Source organism: Castor canadensis, chromosome 10 (genome assembly GCF_047511655.1).
Source record: "Castor canadensis chromosome 10, mCasCan1.hap1v2, whole genome shotgun sequence".
NCBI classification, from domain to species: Eukaryota; Metazoa; Chordata; class Mammalia; order Rodentia; family Castoridae; genus Castor; species Castor canadensis.
This window is the reverse complement of record NC_133395.1, coordinates 63,310,823-63,323,137: the sequence shown is the minus strand read 5'-3', so window position 1 is coordinate 63,323,137 and position 12,315 is coordinate 63,310,823. Positions and strand designations below refer to the sequence as shown.

The 12,315-nt window shown below is 35.2% G+C and overlaps 1 long non-coding RNA gene across 2 annotated transcripts in view; it reads left to right on the top strand.

Annotated features, from left to right (window-relative positions):
* LOC141411466 (uncharacterized) overlaps positions 1–12,315 on the top strand; it is a 58,740-nt gene that overhangs the window by 17,448 nt on the left and 28,977 nt on the right. The window contains exon 3 of one of the 2 annotated variants that reach the window (XR_012436238.1): positions 4,579–4,734. This is a non-coding gene — a long non-coding RNA (uncharacterized lncRNA). Of the gene's footprint in view, positions 1–4,578; positions 4,867–12,315 lie in introns of those variants that run through there. The other variant, XR_012436237.1, reaches the window with a different exon arrangement.

Sequence of the window (12,315 nt, the reverse complement as noted above, 5' to 3'; positions counted from 1 at the left end):
GTCCAGTTTGTCTGCTTTGCCCCTCACGGTAAAGGTGATCAAGAATACATGAGTGACCACTTGGTGAACCCAGGAGAAGTACAGATGGGCTAGTGTTTTAGTAGCTTATACCCAATTGCAGCTGATGTTACAGACACTACAGTAATACCATAGAGTTGGGGGTAGAAATAAGAGAAGGCTTGAGTTGTCCTTGGATAGAGAACAAGAGACAAAGTAGTATGGCTTAGTTGTGATCACTTGCAGGATAACCAGGTGGAATACCTTGGCTCAGCCACTGTACTCTGCCACTTATCCACCCAGAGCCATCAATCTAGGCATACTAATCACTTAGTCCCAAGCCCCTCAAGAATCACCATCGTTTTCTCTTGTGTGGGTTGCTTTGACTATAAATGCCTTCATGTCAATCCCACATGCCACCTTCCTTTCTTCCTCAGGTTTGTAAGAGAGGGAAAAATCTGTATACCTACCATTCAGAGTCTAGAAATCAGTTCTGCAAGCAAAATGCTTTCTATGTTATTGAATCTAAATTTTTAAATCAGGTTGTAGTAATCACAAGCTAGGAGGTTCATAGATTGTATATGTAAAAAACCCTATTGCACACATAAAAACTAAATAGTATTTTTAAATTACTTAGCAAAGTAGGAGAAATACATAAACTAAATCAAATGATTAATATTAAAGCAAAGCAATAACAATCTTAATCCTAGCTACTCAGGAGGCAGAGAGCAGGAGGATTGTGGTTTGAAGCCAGCTCAGAAAAATTGTTCATGAGACCCTATCTCAAAAATACCCAACTCAAAAAAGGGTTTGGCAGAGTGGCTCAAGTGCTAGAGCACCTGCCTAGCAAGTATGAGGCCCTGAGTTCAAACCTTGGTACTTACTTTAAAAAAAAGATGAACCAAGCCAAAATAAGAGCTTAGAGGACATGTTGGAAAATGTTTTGGGGTATCCCTAAGAAAACAATTTTCAATGGGAAAGCTTATTATTTTTCCAATAATTTTAAGACAATAGACCATGACACATTAATATCAAATATATTGATATATATTTGAAGTATGTGTATATATATTTCACTTTGTTGAATAATATGAAGTCATTAAAAAAGATGTTTTTCAAGCATTTATGACAATATGAAGAAATACTTAAATAAAAAAACTAGAATATCAAATTGTATGTATGACAGGGCAACAAATTATAAATTAAATAATAATGGAAAAAAGATTAGAAGAAAAGACATCAAAATATCAATGTTTTTGATGTGTCATGGGATGCATATTACTGCTGTTACCTATAATGAGCATGAACTATTTTTTTTTGGCCATACTGGGGTTTGAACTCAGTACCTCCTGCTTGGTAAGCAAGCACTCTACTACTTGAACTTCTTTCACAGTCTTTTTTTGTTTTAGTTTGTTTTTAGATAGGATCTCACACTTTTGCCTGGGCCACCATGGACCACTATCCTCCTACCTCTACCTTCTGAGTAGCTGGGATTATAGATATAAACACCATGCCCAGCCCAAAATGCACTATTTTTAATAATGCAAACAATGACCTTATTTCTTACAAATAAATGAGAAGGAGGAAAAAAGTTCTCATTCCATTGATCTAATTCTCATGTAAGCCTCAGTTGTCTATTACTTGATTTGTGGATGATAAACACAAATCTCTTTTTTGTTCATTTGAGGATAGTTTCTTATTGAATAAACAGAATATAAAAGAATGACACTCCCTCCAACACACACACACACCATATTGCCATTCCTCAAAAGGCTAAATTGGGATTGAGATCACTGGAGTTTTTCTTGCAAAGGGACAGTTAAAACATTGCTTCTTCCTTTCCTTCTCCTCATTGAAAGGCCAGGCTATAAGGGCAACTAATCACATTTTCCAAGAAAAGATAAAAGTCAGAGTCTTAAAGAGAGGCATCTGACCATAATTCAAGAAAGCCAGATGACTTCTTTTATCACCAAGTATCTATTTCATACTCAAAATTCTCAGGTTATCTAAAAGGTGTGTTTTACTATGTATTTCAATTAAGATCAAAATAATATCCACTTATTGGATTTGGTTGCATGTCTCCTAAAAGCAATATTGAAATATTGAAAACAGAATGCTTGAATAAGTCATGTCATAACCATGAAAATAAATAATATAGAGACAATAAAAATAATTGTCCTTAAAAACATTTCCTAGTATGGGGAAATGTTACCGAGATCAAATTAAATAATAGAAAAATGTCACATTCATATTTCCATAGAATTTGTTAGCTCCTCAATGTGGAATTTCTGTGTGAGAAGTTATATATGTGACTCACAGCAATCATTATGGGAAGGTTCATTTGCCTTTATTCTTATCTCAATGAATATTGCAGGAATTTAAACAATTTGATGAACAGAAACATTATCTGGCCATTTTAGTTGGAATTATGATGATGTTGGGGTGACAGTGAAAATTCTGCATATGTTTATTAGTCATTCATGCTTCTTTTATGGGTTGCTTATTCTTACATTTTATCTACTCTTCTTGGTTTTAGTTTTCTTTCTTTAAAATATTTTTTATTGATTAATAAAAGCTCTTTGTATATTATGGCTATTACTTGCTATTTCTTATATGTGCTACAAATATTTTCCTTCAGTCTGTTGTTTGCTTTTTTCTTTTTATGACATTACTGGAGTTTAAACTCATGGCCTTATACTTGGTAGGTAGGTACTCTACCACTTAAACCACATCCCCAGTCCTATTGTTTGCTTCGTAATGATAAAAATGTTAAAATTAATCTAATGTCTTTTTACATATAGCAGTTTTGAAGTTTTGTTGTTTTGGGTTTTTTTGGCAGTTCTGAGGTTTGAACTCAGGTCCTCAAACTTGCTAAAGCAGGCATTCTACCACCTGAGCCATGCCCCAAGCTCTGACAAGTCTTATGCATTTGTTCCTTGCACAAAGTTTTTAAATAAATAGATAAAAGTTATGGTTATAATAAATTAGCAAAATAAATAAAAGCTTTTAGTTTTCTAAAAGTTATTCATGTTCAATTGATTTAAAAAAACATGAAAATGGTGTCCTCCACAACAAAGTTTACATGGCATAATAACACTATTTTGACCAATTAAAATTATGAACATATGTAAAACTGATGGGCAACACAACTAGGAATTTGTACATTTTCTATTATGTGGAGAACACTAAAAATTTTTCTACCTTTTATCCACATCAGATAAATAATTTGAACCAAATGTTTACTTTGGAAAGTCTTAGGCTGTCAGTAGTAAAAAAAAAAAAAAAGAGTGATAATTTTTCAGTCTGTAAACAGTAGTAGTGCTTTTTCTTCCTTTTTTAAAAAAACAAAATCAATTTACCACGCAAAATCCAAACAACCCGTACAAACAAACAGCAGCAGCAACAATGGGTTATATGGGAATTCTCTTCAAATATCAACAACATACAATTTCTGGGATAGGGTGTTTTTTACTCATGCAAGACATTTTTTAAACTGTACACAATTTATAGTGCATGACAGTTTCTAAAAGAATAGACTGATAGAAGATTTTGGCCACTTCTGCGTAATTTCTTTCTTTTTACAATTATCTTCAAATGTAAGACATTTTCCTCCTATTCTAGTTTATGTCCATCTAGCCATTGTGTTTTGGGTCCAAGGGCCAAATAACTTGTTTCTTTAATTGACTCATCCGTTTAGAAGCCACACTTGAGAAGCCACACCAAGAAATAGCACATTAGGTCATCTGACAGTGGCATTCTCCACCTGGAGCCTGAACCTATCATTACAATGAGATAAGACATTTGAAGCAGTCTTAGGGACAATAAGTATAGTTTTCTCACAGGAGAGAGGTAAAGTGCTGTAGCCAAAGGGTGGACTAGCATGCTTATATCGAAATGACTATTGTCTATTCCTTTTTCCCCATATGCATATGGCAATCCCTATAAAGAGGTAGAACCTTGAGGAGGTCATTATGCAGTGACAACCAGGAAATCACATAATGGAATATTACAGGACATTCAAAAGATTGTGATCAACTTGTCTGTACCTGTGATAAAGTATGTGCTCCAGCATTAGGAAAAAGAAGTCTTGAATATACATAGCATGATTCCATTTTGATTAAAAGAAAGAACTCTATATACACAGGCACATGTGCACACAAACATGTCCTAAGTTTATCAACAAAGAGATGACTACAAAGATAAACAAAGAAGCAATAGATAGGTGTAGACTAGGTATACATATAAATATATCTCTGTAAGAGTAGAAAAAATTAGTCAAGATAATAATCCAAACTGCTGAAGAGTTATCTCTAAGTATTGATTTAGAAGGACAGAGGTTAGTGAAAATTTTCTTTCCCTGTAAGTTTAAAAAAAGTGCTGGGATTGCATTTTTTGCTTTAGGGATTTTCAAAATATTTTTAAGAAATTAATTTAAACCTTTCATGTATATGTATATGTTTTCATTTTTATTTTTTTAAAGCTCAAGAGAGTGCAGTTTGTAGAAGGCATTGTGTTCTGTGTCAGTTAAGTTATAATAACAATACCAATTGTTATGGTTTGAATATTAAATGTCTCCCACAGGCTCATGTGCTGAACGCTTGGTCCCCAGCTGGTGATGCCATTTTAGAAGGTTCTAGAAACTTTGAGAGGTGGACGAAATAGCTTCTAGGAGGAGCGCCTTTGAAGGTTATACCTGGTCCCTGGCACTTCCTCTCTCTGCTTCCTGTCAACCATGAGGTAAACTGCGTCCTCTTCCTCACACTCCTGCCATGCTGTTCCGCCTATACATGGGCCCAAAATCAATGGAGATAAGGACTATGAACTGAAATGCCAAAAACTGTGAGCTAAAATAAATCTTTCCTTCCTTAAGTTGTCTATGCTGGGTATTTTGTCACAGAGATGAGAAAAGTAACTAATACATCAATCCAACTCTGAAGGTAAAAAAAAATAATTTTAGAAAAAGGATCTATTTTTATGATTTAAAAAAATCCTATTTATTTAATGGGGAAGACTATCAGTCTAAGACTGATAGTGACTTTGCCATAAATCCCTCAAGTCTTAAAAATTCTAGAGTTCTATAATGTCAGGCATTGCCAATAATAGTGCTTTACTTTTCTATTTACTATTAACAAGTGACCTCGCTTTCTACTTCCCAGGGAACATGAAAACCACAAAACTAGAACTCCAACAATGACCTCTTTACATCTGCATTCATCCCACTTCTTCTTTTCTATGGAATAGAATTATCCCTTTTCCTTTCTAAGGCCATTGCTGTAATTATGACATTGGCTTTTTCATAAAATGTTCCCTAATTATTCTTTCTCTTCTATATTCAGCAGATCTTTCCCACTGACATTTACTCTTACTCAAGTTTCTCTAGTCTACAAAGTCTGCTCTTCAATGGCCAGATGTGGTGTTGTACACCTGTAATCCTAGCCACACAAGAGGTATAAGTAGGGGGATCAAGGGCTGAGGGCACAAAGCATGAGACCTTATCTGAAAAATAAAGTCAAAAAAAAAAAAAGAGGGGGTGCTGGAAGTGTGGCTTAAGTGGTAGAGTTCTTGCCTAGCAAGCACAAGGTCCTGAGTTCAAAGTCCAGTACCAAAGCAAAACAAAAAACTATTCAGCAGTTTCCCTAGACATGACAACACAAATCCTTATAGCATCCTGCATGACCTGAGCTCTGCTCACCTTTCCAGCTTTACTGTGTACCAGCCCCCTCCCCCACTCCCTGTGCTACAGCCTCACTGCTCTTCCTCCAGTTCGTCGAATATACAAGGCCCTGTTCTCCCCAGGACCTTTTTATCTGCTGCTTAAGAAACTGCTTGTTACTTTTCCCATCCCTGACCAGCTCACCTAGTTAAAAAATTATCTCATTTAAGGAATACTTCTAAGAACTATCAAATCAGATAACTTTCCTTGAGAGTAATTACCTCTGAAATACAATTTTGTTTGTGATTACTTGGTAAGTAACTATGTCGCTTTACCACACCATAAGCTCCATTAGGGTACAGAAAGAATGAAAAAATATTGGCCTAAAGACCAGCTAATAGTAGGCAAAGTCCTGAATACTTTCTAATGAATGGGGAAAAATGAATGGATGAAAGAATTACTAGATTGGTGCAGAAGTACTCCTCATCTCCTTCACTCCTATAATGTTTATTAACATTGAACTTTTCTTTTTTATTATTGTATATTAATTGCACAAATAATTGGCTTCATTATGAAATTCTCATAATGCATAAAATACACTATGGTCATAGGTACCCTCCTCTACTTTCTCTTATCATCCTTTCCCTTTTCCCTACTAGTCCTCCTTCTACTTCCATGTCTTTTCCCCTAGATTCCACATATGAGAAAAAACATGTTACACTTGTCTTTCTGTCTTATTTTGCTTAGACAATTTCCATTTCCATCTATTTTCCTGCAAATGACATGATTTCCTTCTTCCTTATGCTGGGTCCTGTAATCTTAACTAGACTCTCTATTTGTGAAGAAGACAAAACATAGTTTTCTAAGGAAGAAGCTGTCATGGCCACATCATTGGTGTTCCATTCCTAAAACAAACAGGATTATATGCTAGAGGAAGAGACAGGGTGAAGAGATTGAGTGTTGCCTTCTGCTCCTCTTCTAAACATTTTTCTAATCCACAAAGGAGGACACTCACCACAAAGCATGGTATTCATCTCAGTTTCCATTACTCTTGGCATGACTGTGGAGTGACATCTCAATTACAGTCTTCTTGCCTCTGATTGCAGGGGCCATCTAAGCTTAAGAGAGTTTACTCTTAATCTGGCCCAGAAAATACAGAATCACATTCCAGTTTGGTGGCCGATGCACCAGATGGGTACATATAGCCAAGACACTGTGGGCTCATGAACTCTGTGGGGCCCATGGGTGTGTTGGAGAAAACTTTGAGACTTAGATTTGGAAGAGATGACCACAGGAGTCAAATTTTTATAACTTTTAAATGTTTTTACGAAGTCTGACTTGAAAGATACTTTCTCACCATTAACAAAGAATTTGTCACTCTGGGAAGAATTTCTAGAAGAAAGACAAATGTTTCCCATTCCCATATGGGTTCCTCAGAAGATCTTAGGGTTAGCTTTTCATCAAGGTACTGAAAGAACTGAAAACAATTTAATGGCTTCAAATAACAGCAAAGCAACAAAAATAATAGCTACTCATTAGGGATCTCCTTCTAGAAGCTGGTGCTTCACATAATGCTTATAACAACCCTATGAGATAAAAGCATCTGAAAATTTGCATATAAGGAAATTGATCTTAGGGGAGGTAATTTCCTCCAAGATTACTTGCCTTATAGGTGAGAAAGCCAAATTTCAGATTTGTAGAAATTAACAACTTTTTCTAGAGATAACTCCATGAAGATATTTGAAGTCATGTGGAGACTATGACTTCCAGAAAGCACTGTATTTCTGCATAGTTTCCTCATCTACCTCCTACATTCTCACTTCAAATCTTCAGCTCCTTTGCTCTCTGAGACCACTATCTCTTTTCTGAAAGAGCACAAACTAAGGATATTCTGGAAGGGTTTCATAAAGGAAGAATTTCCTGACTGTTGGTCTCATCCACACTAAATAAAAGTGTCCTCTATTGGGTTTCAAAACACCTAGGGTCAACTGACATGACATGCACTAAGCTCACCAGTTTGTGGTTCTCTGCTACAGAGTTGCTGAATAAAAGGAGCCAGGTCATAGTCATATTTGCATCTTAAGCTTCTGGCACTAGGTCTTGCACATAGCAGGTACTCAAGTATGGTTTTGGATTAAAGTACATTGAGATATCTCATTATTGCTCCCCAACATCCTTAAGAATGGCTACTATACTTTTTAAAGTTAAAAATAAATTACAAAAAGTTTTCCAGGGACACAGTGCCTACCTAAAAGAGGCTCAATGAGAGTAAAACTGTACTCCTGATCCACCCCTACACTACTCTTACAAGCATCAATCTTACAAGCAGGTTACAATGTATCAGTGTTCTAAAAGTACAGAAAGAGACCCTATTTGAGGCACAGTGCAAAAGAAAGACCCAAATTTAGGATGGACATTAAGAAAAAGCCTTCTGACAAAGAAGCGACCATTCTAACCACAGAGCACTGCCAGGGGAATTTGAAGTCTGTGATGCACTGTGAGCAACCAGAGGAAGGACAATTCCCTGTCTTTGCTCAATTCCTAACCAGTTTGGCAAAATAACCCACATTAAGTTCCTAGCAGAAGAAGTTGCTTATTTTCAGGAATAAAACACAATTCCCTTTGTACATTTACATCTATAAATCCTACAGGTGCCCAGATTTAAAGGGAAAAAAAGCACACAACACACAAAAAGAAAGCAAGAAAACACACTGTTAATGCTAAATCAGAGCTGGGGCCTTGGCTCAAGTGGTAAAGTGCTTGCCTCACATTCGCAAAGCCCTGAGTTCAATCTCAAGAGCCACAAAAAAGAGAATAAGTCAATGAAACCTGAACCAGATATGACATATATGTTGAAAATATAAATAAGAAATTTAAAATAATTTTAATTAATATATTAAATTCTCTAATGGAAAAGGGAGACAACATACAGGCTCAGAGGAGTAATTCCAGCAGAGAGATAGAAACTATAAGACAGTGTCAAGTAAAAATGATAGAAATAAAAAACACAGTAACAGAGATGAAGAATGCCTTGAGTAGACCATAAGTAAATCTGAGGCAGTCAAAGAAAAAAAAAAAAAAACAGTAAACCTGAATATAGGTCAATATAAATTACCCAAGTTGAAACAGAAAAAGAAAAAAGTTTTAAAGAACCAGAAAATCCAAGGGATGTAGGAAGATAGCATGTATCTAACACACACTTAATTGGAATACTACAGGTATAGGGAGAAAACAGAGCAGAAGAAATATTTGAAGATATAATGGCCAAAGTTTTTCTAAAATTAATGATAGCTATCAAGCCATAGGCATAAGAAACAGAAAGAACACCAGGAAAATACAATACAATAAGCAAAAAAAAAAAAAAGCAAACACTACAAATATCTTAGCTAAATTGCTTTAAAAAGAAAAAGAAAGAAAGAAAAAGGTAAATTTTAAAGGTAGCCAAAAGCAAAGTCATTTTCATACTGATACAAATGACTGAGGAGAACATGATAAAAGCAAGAGCACACAAGGGAGGGGTGAGGATACGCAAGACACCTAAAAAATTAGCTAGCATTTGTTGCTCTTAACGCAGAGAAACTAAAGCAGATACCTTAAAAGCAACTGAGGCCAATAGGAAAAGGGGAACAGGAACTAGAGAAAAGGTTAGATCAAAAAGAATTAACCTAGAAGGTAACACACACGCACAGGAAATCGATGTGAGTCAATGCCCTGTATAGCTATCCTTATCTCAACCAGGAAAAACCCTTGTTCCTTCTTATTATTGCTTATACTCTCTCTACAACAAAATTAGAAATAAGGGCAAAATAGTTTCTGCTAGGTATTGAGGGGGTGGGGGGGAGAGGGAGGGGGCGGAGTGGGTGGTAAGGGAGGGGGTGGGGGCAGGGGGGAGAAATGACCCAAGCCTTGTATGCACATATGAATAATAAAAGAAAAAATAAATAAATGACTGAGGAGAAGAGACAAATCTCCCTTAAAGAAGGGTTCCAAATAATTTATGTAGGAACTTCAGGCCTGAGGAAAGGAATGATATTCCCCATCCTGACCTCCACCCAAAGAGTACAAAGGGTAGGGAATAAGAGTAACTTTAGAGGGGAGAAATCTCAGCCAAGTGATCAAAGTCACCATCAAGAGTGAATGAAAACTGGTAGTCTTTTTCATAGTTGATAGTATGTCTCCTTGATTTGATATTATAAAAATTGCACTTTACCTCTGTGGTTTTCCTCCCCAAAACTTATAAGCACAGTGTGATCATGAGGAAAACATTGAACAAATCCAAATTGTAGGACATTTACAAAACACTTGATCAGTGCCCCTCAATACTACCAAGGTCACCAAAAATGAAGCAAAGTTGGAAATATTGCCACAGCCAAGAGGAGCCTAAGGAGACATTAAGGTAGTATTCCAAACAGGATCTTAGAGCACAAAAGGGAAATTAGGTAAAAACTAAATAAAAACCTGAAAAAAGCATGGACTTCAGTTAATAATAATTCATCAACATTGCTTCATTAGATATTACAGGTGTACCATACTAATATATTAAAAATCAGGGAAGTAGGTATGAGGTACATTGGAGCTCTCTGTATTATCTTTATGCTTTTTCTATAACCCTAAAACTATTATTAAAAAGTTTAAAAACAAAACTAATGACACAGTAACTATAGAGGAACAAAGATTAAAAACTAATTTCTCATCCAAAACCATGTAAGCCAGAAGAAAATAGAATGACATTATTAAAGATTTTTCTTTATGAGAAAAAGCTCTGTCCCCAGTTGATAGTGTTTTAAGTGAAAGATAAATGCTTTCTTTAAATAAAAAAAAGTATATTCAGCAGACATATACTTTAATAAATAAAAGGAAGTTTTCCAGGAAGAAAGAAAACAATACCACATAGAAACTTGGATCTACACAAAAAATATAAAGAGTTGGTAGAACTAAAATGAATAAAGTTTTGTCAAATGCATTTTATTACTCTTAAGTGGTCTGAAAGATAACTGATTATGCAAAGCAAAATTAGTAGCAATTTATTGTCTTCTTGTAGCATATGTACAATGAAAATGCACAGCACAAGATACAGGATGAAGGAATTGGGAATATATTGTCATAAGGTCCTTATACTACATGGAAGTGATGTAATATTTTTAGAGTAAACTTGGATTGGTTAAAAATGCATATTGCTACTCTAGGGCAGCCCCTAAAAGTAAAAATAGGACAGAGTTATAAATAATATGCCACAACAATCTTCTCACAATAGGCAAGACACAGAAGCAACCTAAATGTCTACTGGCAGAAGAATGGATAAAGAAACAGGTATATTCATATAATGGAGTAGTATTCAGTCTTTAAAAAGAAGGAAATCCTGCCATTTACAGCAGCACAGATAAACCTGTAAGGCAGTATGCTAAGTGAAATAAGCTAGACAAAGAAGGACAAATACTACATGATACTACTTATGTGATAAATCTAAAATAGTCAACTTTATAAAGGCTTAGAGAGGAATATTTATTGTCAGAGGGTAGAGAAGGGGGAGAAGCAGGAGTTATTAATCAATCAAAGGGTTAAATTTTACCATATAAGATGACTAGGTATTAAAGATCTACTGTACAGCGTATTAGCAAGATTCCCATCACTGTGACAAATTACCTGCAATAAATAAACTCAAAAGGATGAAAGTTGTATTTTGGCTCATGGTTTCAGCCCATGCTCACTTGGTCCCATAGCTTTGGGTGTGTGCAAGGCTAAACATCAGGTCAGGGAGCTTGTGGTAGCACAAAGCTGCTCATATCATGGTAGCTGAAGATAGATGGAGGGAGAGGATGGGGCCAGGGTCACAATATACCCTTCAAGTACACAGCCTTAATGAGGTTTTTTTCTCCAACCATGACCCACCTCCCAGTAGCACCATCATCTGGGGACCAAGTCTTCAACACATGAGCTTTCAGGGGACACTTAAGATCCAAACCACAGCATACAGTCTAAAACCTATACTTAATGCTATATTATAAACTTTAAAATAAACTAAAAATGTAGTTCTTAACACAAATAATAATGAAAAGAGTAAAATTAAGTAAGGAAATATTTGGAAGTCATGTGATAACATAGACTATAGTAAGGATTTCCTACATACATTCTTATCTCAAAGCTCATCTAGTTGCATACATTAAATTTAGACAGCTTTTTGTATGTTAATCATACATCAATAATGGTTTAAAAGATAATAAAAAGCCAATATTGATAACATAAAATGATAAAAATTTTAATTTTTACCCTCAAAAAGCAAAGGGCAGAAATAAATATAGAACAAATAGAAAATAGCAAACAAGTTGGAAGATTTTAATGCAACTGTATCAATAACAACACTAAATGTAACACTCTGAACACATAATTGAAGAACAGAGTTATTTGATTGGTTGAAAAAAGCAAAGCCCAAATATGTGCTGTCTATCAGAAACTCATTTTGAATATAAAGGCATAGATTTAAAATAAAAGGATAGAAAAAATATATACCATTAAAACAATAACCAGAGAGCATAATTACATTAATATTTTAAAAAGCCCACTTGAAGAAAGGTGTTGTCAGGGAATAAGAGAAGTATAATATATTGATAAATGGGTAAAGAAAACATACCAATTCAAAATGTACTTACAACCTCCACCAAGATAAA